General features: G+C 49.3%; 1 protein-coding gene across 1 annotated transcript in view; it reads right to left on the bottom strand.

The window, feature by feature from the left end:
* The window catches only part of LOC311247686 (pyruvate kinase PKM-like), a gene marked incomplete at both ends in the record, with an annotated part of 48,275 nt that overhangs the window by 34,021 nt on the left and 4,254 nt on the right, over positions 1 to 10,000 (bottom strand). The window lies entirely within an intron of this gene.

Here is a 10,000-nt window from a genome sequence, read left to right as displayed (position 1 = left end):
GGCCAGTGTAGCCTAGTTCCCAACAGTCACGAAATACACTCCAAATACAACTACAAAACGTTCCTGTAAACATGTTGTGACCTGTGTATTTACCACGTGGAGAAATAAAAAATTATAATTCGACATTTTCGTTTTCTAAGCAGATATATACTCGGAACTATCTTTTGCCGAACCACTGCTGCCTGGGCGCAGTGATTGCATCACCTCAAAAGCCCTGTTCTTTTTTGAAAAACAGGCAGCAGTGGTTCTGCAAAAAATAGTTCAGAGTATATATCTGCTTAGAAAACGAAAATGTCACAAAAAAATATTATAATTCTCTCCACATGGTAAATACACAGGTCACAACATGTTTACAGGAACGTTTTAAAGGTTAAAAGTGAGTGTTTGTTTAAAGTGAGTGTGTGCATGACATGTCCAACTAACACCTCTCCCGAAGGCTAACTGGTCATGTCCGCTTCCATTCATTGTGCTAAGCTAGGCTAACGTGCAGCTTTCTACTGAACACACAGAGAGGAAACTGGTATCCCTCTTCTTGTCTCTCTCTGGAGAAGACGATAAGCTAATTTCCTAAAATGTTGGCGTGTTCTTTTAACATTCACTTTAGACACTTTTAACACCACATATTTGATCTATTTATTACTAAAATATTTACACTTCATCCATACCTCATTTTTGCATTTTAAAGAAGAGTTTGCATTTTGTACCTCATTGTTTGCATTTTGTACTTAATTTTGTACTTTAGTTTGTATATTGCATATTGTATATTTTGTATAGTGTTTGGACTTTATTCTTTTAACTTTTTTTTTACTGTATGAAGCACATTATCAGGGGGCTCATACAGAACAGAGCATTTCACTGTCCAATCCAATCCAATCCACTTTATTTATAAAGCACATTTAAAACAACAAAGTTGACCAAAGTGCTGTACATAACATAAGATGAGATAAAACATAAAACAATTGAATAAAAGCACACAATAAAAGCAGTACAATGTGTCACATAAAAAAGGCCAGTCTCTCAAAGACGGTTTAAAAAACAAAAGCCAGAGCAAATAAATGTGTTTTGAGGCGTGATTTAAACACCTGCAGAGTGTAATGTACATGTACTTTATACGTGACAAATAAAACAAAACTTGAACCTGAACTAAAAGGGAAAAAAAATATTGCTAACTCAACACGCCAGTGCTCAAACCCATTGGTCAATATACTGATCTTTGTCACTGGTGACAAGTTCTGCACAAATAACAATCTGTATAGTCAAAGTCATGTCTCCAAGAGGACTTAACTGTGAGAAAAGGTTTTGGAATGGAGGGGAGCTTTAAAAGATGAAGGGCACTGGAAAAGCACTGTGACTTTTCACAAGAGAAACTTTGCAAATCGCTGCAGTCAGGTGAAAACCATGTATCTTCAAAAGGGTCAACTTTTCAGGAATTAAGAAAGACAACATAATCTTATGATTGACCTCCGTGTATTTTTTAAGCACAAATGGGTGCTCAATGGCTTTCCTGACCCTAGGATCATAAAACCTGCTCACAACACCTGCTAACATTTTAGATTTGTTTTCATTTAGAGAGTAAAAACATAAAAATGACCCGCACGCACGCACACACACACACACACACACACACACACACACACACACACACACACACACACACACACACACACACACACACACACACACACACACACACACACACACACACACACACACACACACACACACACACACACACACACACACACACACACACACACACACACACACACACACACACACACACACACACACACACACACACACACACACATATAAATTAGTAGTTATTTATCAATATCAAAATATAATATACCTATCCTGTAACTGAGGGGTACAATTCCCTGACTGTATTGTTAGATATGATATTTAATACCACTACCTCTTGTACTTTAACTTCTGGCCATCCAGTACATGATATAAGTATGATGAACACTTTCCCACCTGATGAAACGAATCCACACAAATGTACCAAATCGAAGGTTTAATATAGCAAAAGGTATATACAACGATCACTTAATTACATTTATGATTTGAAATATGAAATATGCACTTTTATGGCAAATGAGTATTCGTAGGCAAATCAACATTGAATGTCCAATCTCTGGTTACGCAGGGAGTAAGTATACAACCTGGAATATTTAGGAAACGATAGCGATGATACTTAGATGATTATAGCTGGATACACTAAGGGGGGGGGGGGGGTCCCGCTGGTTGTAAGACAGTAGGAGGGGTGTCTTGGGAGAATCCAAAGTCTTGGACACGGTGCCCACAGAACCTCGGTCCGCAGACGAATACAGCTGGACCCTCTGTGGACGGTAGCTGCCGGTCCACAACGGAGAGACGTGAGGCGACCTCACTGGTGTAGAGCGCCGTCTCACCTGGAGTCCTCTCCGGGGGTTAGTTCCAACACTCCGCAGTGTTGGCCTTTATCCATGGAATAATCAAAGCACCCAAAGCATAATCCAAGCCGTGGAAGGCTCGCCGTCGTCCGGGTAGAGTAATCCAATATACAGGTCCAGTCGCTCTTGGCCCGGAGCTCCTCGGATGCAAGCACCACTAGGGGTCTGCCCAGCCTGGTTAAGCGTCCAGATAACGTCAGGAACGATGGGGGTACTGATAACTTTAGAACTCTAACCGAACGATGCACCATACATAAATAGACTATTATTAGCTTAATAGAATACGTCCAACTCGACGGTATAGTGCCAAACTATGACTATTCAACTATTAATCTACACGATATCTCAATGCCTATTCTGGGCCAAGTAGGCCTTACTACACCACACGTGCGTCGTGGGGAGGCTTTGCGTCTGTCACTCTGTTGGAGGGTAAAGAACTGGACTAAAAGAAAGTTCTACTTTACTTGCGCCATATATATATGCGCTATGAACAAATAGTACCATTCGTATTTCGCCCGACATATTCCTGCGCGGAACCGGGGCTTGCCACGACATGTTAGGCGGCACGATTGAACTTGGACCTAGGGGTATGGCAACCTGGCGCCAGGTTCTCGTCCAATGGTAGAATGAAACTATTATGGGCTGTTTAGTAGACTAAAGGGATATTCAATGCATATTGTACAAGGAATATACAGGGGATATCAAACGATATACAAATACAATTAAATATATATATATAAATAAATATACATATTCGGTTTAATCTGATCCTTCACAACAGCCGCCCCCTAATTAGTCCCACCTAATTAGCTAAGCAGAGACAGATTAACCGCACTGTCTACCACTCAAGGTCCGCTGTAAGGGTCAGTCAACTCACAAAGTCATGGGGTCATGGTCATCATCGATAGTATCTGGGAGTCGGGGCAGTTCTATGAGCCTCGCCACGGGACGTGTGTAAGTGCGCCCTTGGACGAGTACTTCAGCTGCTCGGACCTTGCCATCGGCACCGGTGATCACTTTGCTTACGCGGCCAGCCGGCCACATAGCTCTGGGTAGTGACTGGTCAATAATCATGACGACTGTTCCTTCTGTCAAATTGTCTCTCTCTTTTACCCACTTCTGGCGGGTCTGTAGAGACGGTAGGTAGTGAAGTAGGAAGCTGCTCCAAAACTTGTCAGCTAGTACTTGGCTGTACCTCCACATTCTTCGGCCGTTCGCTTCTTCAGGCCTGTACATTGTCTGGGGTAGCGCAGGGTCCAGCCGCCCCATTAGGAGTGTGTTGGGGGTGACTGGGTCGACATCTGCTACATCACTGGAGACGTAACCGAGGGGCTTTGAGTTCAATACTCCCTCGATCTCCGTGAGGACTGTCATTAGGACCTCCTCCGCCACAGTCTGGGCTCCAAGTACGGCGTACAGGGCTGTCTTTATAGAACGTACTTCTCGTTCCCAGGTTCCACCGAAGTGGGGTGCGTTCGGGGGATTAAACTGGAAGTCAATCTGGGCTGGAGCGAGGTGGGTCTTAAGTTCTGGGCCCATAGCTTGGAAGCTCTCTCTCAGCTCTCTTTCTCCGCCTTTAAAGTTTGTCCCGTGATCAGACAACAATGTAGACGGTTTTCCTTTCCGTGATGTGAATCTTCGGAAGGCCATAAGGAATGAGTCTGTGCTCATGGTCGGGAGGAGCTCGATATGTATCGCTCTGGTGGTCATGCATTTGAATACAATACCCCACCGCTTCTCGGTGCCTCTTCCTCTCTTTATATACAACGGGCCAAAGCAGTCCATGCCTGTGGAGTGGAATGGCTTGTCGCCGATTCGGAGGCGACAGGGGGGTAAGTCAGCCATCCGTGGTATGCTGGGCTGCGCGCACCACTTCCGGCAGTCTAGACAGGTTCGCTGGAAGCGCCGTACTGCTTCTCTGCCTTGCAGTATCCAATAACGACGTCTGATCTCCGCGAAGACTCTCTCTGCTCCTGCGTGGTGTACATCCTCGTCGTATTTCTTTATGATCAGCTCTGTGACCTTGTGTCGGCTGTTCAAGACGATCGGGTACTTAATGTCATCTGGTAGATCGGGGGCTCTCCGCAGGCGACCACCCACTCTGATGAGATTATGGGCGTCACTCTCTGGTGCCAGGTGAATCAGTCTGCTGTCTGATGGGACGGGGTTTCCTCCCTGTAGACAGTCTAGCTCATCGGGGAACGAGTCTCTCTGGGCTCGTTGTAGTAGAAGAAGTTCTGCTTCTTCGTAGTCAGCTGCTGACATGTCAGTGGTGGACTGAATCTCTGGGTGGTGCCGCAGGAATGTTCGTTGCTGCGCACTCTCTAGGGTAATGCAGTCATCTATGTTGGGGTCTGTGGAGGCGACAGTGCTCAGTCCACAGAACATAGGTTTCTTGTTCTCAGCCTCCTCGTTACTTGCTTCCCGCGGGGTGGGCGTAGGCCAATCTCCTTCCGGGAGCTTGAGGAATTCTGGTCCGTCACTGTAGATGTTGCGACGGGTTAGGTCATCCAGAGACATTCCCCGGGTGATGACGTCAGCTGGGTTGTGTTTGGTGTCCACATACCGCCAGCTTGCTTCTTCTGTTAACTCTTGAATCTCGGTGACTCTGACTCCCACGAAGACTTTGTATCTGCATGAATCAGACTTGATCCATGTGAGTACTGTCGTGGAGTCTGACCACAAGATTGTTCTGTGCACCGGAATGGTGAGTTCACGTTGGATTAACGTGGCTAGATGCGCTCCTGCGAGGGCTGCGCAGAGCTCTAGACGCGGGATAGATTGTTGCTTTCGTGGGGCTATTCTTGAGCGGGCCAGGATGAAAGCAGTGTGTATCTTTCCTCCCATCTCTTGGGCACGCAAGTAGGCCACCGATCCGTAGGCTACTTCGGAGGCGTCGCTGAAGACGTGTAGATCGATCTCGCATGTCTCTGGCCTCACTGTGGATGGGAAGTAGCTGCGGCGTATATTGACGCCTGGGAGTGAGCGGAGTTCCGTCTCCCACTCTCTCCATGTTGAGGCAAGGTGTGCGGGTATTGGGTCGTCCCAGCCCTGGTCCTTGTCCCATAGTGCTCGTACAATCATCTTTGCCCTGGTGGTGTAAGGTAGAATACATCCCAACGGGTCATATTGTCTGGCGAGTGTTCTGTACACACTCCGTCTGGTGGTCGGCATCGCCGTCGACCTTCCCTGCTCTGGAGCCAAGGGTTTGTGTCTATAGTGGAGCGAGTCTGTTTTGAAGCGCCAGACTAGTCCTAGTGTCATTTCTTGGGCTTCTCCTGGGATTGTCGCCATCCAGGTCTCGCTGCTGGCAGCCTTGTCCGCGGAGGAGAGGCTGCGCAATACGTGCGGGTCACTGCTGGCCCACTGCCTGAGATCAAAGCCGCCTTTGATCAGGGAGGCGCGTAACTTGATTAGGAGAGCCTCGGCTTCTTCTTGAGTCGAAACGCTTTGTAAACAGTTGTCCACGTAGAAACTGTTCTTCACACTGTGTTGGACCTCTTCATCTGCTGTTGGGTCCTCTGTGACGTGTTTCTGTAGTGCAAATGTCGCACAGCACGGGCTGCATGTGGTTCCGAAGGGGAGTACTTCCCACTGGTAGATGGCTGGGTTCTCATCTCCGATCTTCTCTCTCCATAGGAACCGCAGCAGAGGCTTGTCTTCCTCTACTAGTCTCACCTGCAAGAACATCCCTTTGATATCCCCGCTGATAGCCACCTTGTCCTGGCGGAAGCGCAGTAACACGCCTAGTAGGGAGGGGCCGAGTGTGGGGCCGGGCAAGAGCTCTTTATTCAGATTTTGGGATCCGATCTGGTAGCTGCAGTTAAACACAATGCGATCCTTGCCATTGTGATGGACCTTGTGATGCGGCACGTACCATGATTCGGTCGTCTGATCGGCCTCTTTAATGTCAATCTTTGTTACGTGTCCCGCTGTGATTAGCTTCTCAATCTCAGCTCGGTACACACTCTCTTGAGCGGGGTCTTTGGCTAGGCGCCGCTCCGTGTTCAATAGATAGCGCTCCGTGGCGTCTTTCTTTGCGTGAAAGGTGGGCATTCCCTCTCGCCTCAGGAGTGGAGTTGCGTATCTCATCACTCCGCCGACTGTGACTCTCTTTGTCCCCTGCTCGAGTAGGTTGATGGCGTAAATGTCTTCTTTAGAGCGAATATCTTTCTTTTCGGTCTTAAAGGGCATTGTCTCTAACGTCCATAGCCTCTCGACATGCTGCAGGAGAGTGGTGTCTTCTTCTGTCGTTCTGGAGTGGAAGCAGCTAGTGGCTGCTGTTCGGTTGAGAGATTTAGCGAGGGGGCCTTGTAGGGTCCACCCTAGGCGGGTCTCGACTGCTGCAGGACAGCCTCTGGGGCCTGTATGGACCCGGTCAATCGGGACTATGAGTTCTGCATGGTCGGAGCCTATCAGCAGGGTCGGGGTAGCGCCGTCTATGAGCGGGATAGGTAATTGGCGCAGGTGCACATATTTATCCATCAACTTGGTGACAGGGTAGGTGTACTGCGATAGTCCTATTTCTTGGCTGGTGAAAGCATTTGTAATCTTGTACCGTCGCTCTGGCTGCCCGTTTGCTGCGATAGTGAAGGAGACATTCTCGCCCTTTATCGTCTTTAAATCTCTTCTTATTGTCCGAATCGTCATTTCGTTCTTGCTCCCCCGCAGTCCCAGCTGGGTCGCAGCGGAGGCGAGCAGAAGGGTCTTCTCTGACCCGTCATCAAGGACGGCGTAAGTGTCCATGACTTTATCTTGGTAGCTCAATGTCACACGGACTACCTTTAAGAGCACTTGGGCTCCGCTGCTGCTGGCGGGGTCAATGTACATGACACTTGCCTTGGTGCCGCTCCGTGGTGCAGGTGTAGGCCGTCTTCCGTTACTATCGTGTAGTATATCTAGATGGGCTCCATCGCACCGGCTGCACCTTTTCTTTAGGCGGCATTCGGCTGCCATGTGGGGCCGCGCACATCGATAACAGCGCCGGTTGGACTTTATCCATTGACTCACTTCTTCTGCATTCATCTTTGTGAATAGGTCACATTGTGACAGCCAGTGTTCTTTCTCACAGTAGGGACACGCTATCTTCCACTTCTCTTTTCTCGAGGGGGTGCTGTGACTCTTACTGCTCGGTACTGACTCTGATTGGTGCATGACAGTCACCGATCTTCTTCCATCATTTATTCTCCTGGGTCCCTCTCTGGAGCTTGGCGTGCTCCGCCCGAATGTATCTAGTCGTAGGCTGCTGACTTCTCTCGCCAGGAAGTCGGCTAGATCAAGGAGGGATGGCTCGGGGCCGTTGGGATCCCGATAGTCTCTCTGTCGCCTAAAGCGCTCCTGTCTTGCGGGTGGCAGCTTCTCCAAGATCCTCTCGACGTTAGAGTTGGCGTATAGCTCATGCATGCCCTTCTCCCGTTGCGCTCCCAGCATCCCTACCAGGGACTGCACTTTGATTGACAGGTCGTCTAGTGAGCGATTGTCTGTGGCTGGGGGTAGGCGATCAATATGCCTTATCTCTTGGATTACGTAATCCCATATACGTCCATATCTCTGATCCAGCACTGCAAGGGCCGCTGTGTATGGGGTCGAAGAGGTAGTATAGGCTAGCGCTATATTGTGCGCTCGCGGTACTTTCAGGTGCTTCAGTAATATTGCATACTTGTGGCGTTCATCAGCGACATCCACCATCATTGTCTCTAAGCACATCCGGAGCTCCGTGTACTGTGCTCGACTCTCATAGGTGAAGTCTGGGAATGACGGTGTGGCATTGTATGACGCCGTGGATGGCTGATACATCGGCGAGCGTTGGGGGAGAGACCTCCTGGGCGAGTCCCCTCTTGCGCCTCACTGTGGGCTGGTACTGGCAGGGTACCATGGCCCGCTGGTCCAGGTGCTATTCCTCGGGGCTGGTCGTGCGTCGTGTTCACCCGTGAATAGAGTCGGGGGTCTGTAGCGCAGCGCCGCGGGGGTATAGCCTGGACTGTATGGGACCTCCTGGTCCGGTGGAGTACTGTGCTGTCGTCGGGCTTGGTTCTCCTCCTCTCCCTCTTCTTCCTCTATCAGATCTTCCAGATCCTGTAATCGTTTATTTAGCTTCTCCGCAGTGTATGCCGCTCCTTCCTTGTAGCTGGGTCTCGCTTGGACCGGTCTGGGAAGGGGGTCTGCGGGGGGTATAGACTCGGTCTGTTGGTCAAGTTCAGGGTCGCTTGCTCGTTGAGGAGACGCTGCCCTTGACTGTTGTCTCGACGAGTTCCTTGAACCCCTGGCGGAGGGAGAGGGTGTTGTCCTTTTGATCAGCTGCTCTATTAGTTGCGCTTGTAGTCTGTCGCGCTCTGCGTCTCTTTGGGCGCCGGCAGCGGCGCGCTGGGCGTCGGCGCGCTGGGCGTCGGCGCGCTGGGCGTCGGCGCGCTGGGCGTCGGCCCGGTCTCTTGCCATATTCTCTTCTGTCTGGAGGCGTCTCATCTCCAGGCGTGTGCGCTCTTCTTCGCTCCGTTGCTGCGCTTGGAGGCGTTCTCTTTCAATAGTAAAATGTTCGCGCTCGCTAAGCGCCTGCGCTTGGAGTCGATCGCGTTCGGTAGAGGCTGTCAGGCTGACGAGGAACGCCTGTTGTAGTATCCTCTCCGCTTCGCTGGGGGAAGGCGGTTGTGGAGGTGAGCCGCTCCTGTGTGAGCCGCTCCTGGGGGTACTCGTTGGGGAGTCCTGGAGCTCTATTTCCTCGGCGCTCTCCTCCTCTTCTTCCGTGCAGAGTTCTCTCTCTGTAGGGTTGTCTTCCTCCCGGGGCTGGTCGGGGACTACTTCTTGGGTAGTGGCGGGGGGTAAAGGCATGTCAATTCCCTCCTGGTCCCCACCGTGAGCTTGGTCAGTTACATTAGGACCTACTAGGGCCTCTGTGGTCGGGGAAACCTGGTCGTTAAGGTCAGACATAATTTTACTTTCTACTTTTACCGCGTTTACCGTTTGTCGAAGGCTAGGTAGTTGACTGACAGTGTAAGCCTCTAAGTACTGAGGTGTCTGTCGTCTGCGCCGCGGGCGTTCTAGGTTAGGAGGATCGTTTCGTGGAGTGTTCATCATAGGCCATTTCGATATTAATAACACTATATTAATATTACACTAGTTACCCTCCGGCTCGAAGGACCAATTGTAACTGAGGGGTACAATTCCCTGACTGTATTGTTAGATATGATATTTAATACCACTACCTCTTGTACTTTAACTTCTGGCCATCCAGTACATGATATAAGTATGATGAACACTTTCCCACCTGATGAAACGAATCCACACAAATGTACCAAATCGAAGGTTTAATATAGCAAAAGGTATATACAACGATCACTTAATTACATTTATGATTTGAAATATGAAATATGCACTTTTATGGCAAATGAGTATTCGTAGGCAAATCAACATTGAATGTCCAATCTCTGGTTACGCAGGGAGTAAGTATACAACCTGGAATATTTAGGAAACGATAGCGATGGTACTTAGATGATTATAGCTGGATACACTAAGGGGGGGGGGGGGGTCCCGCTGGTTGTAAGACAGTAGGAGGGGGGGGTTAGAGA

This window comes from Notolepis coatsorum (assembly GCF_963971535.1).
Source record: "Notolepis coatsorum genome assembly, contig: SCAFFOLD_773, whole genome shotgun sequence".
Classification (NCBI taxonomy): domain Eukaryota; kingdom Metazoa; phylum Chordata; class Actinopteri; order Aulopiformes; family Paralepididae; genus Notolepis; species Notolepis coatsorum.
This window is presented reverse-complemented; position numbering and strand designations above follow the sequence as displayed.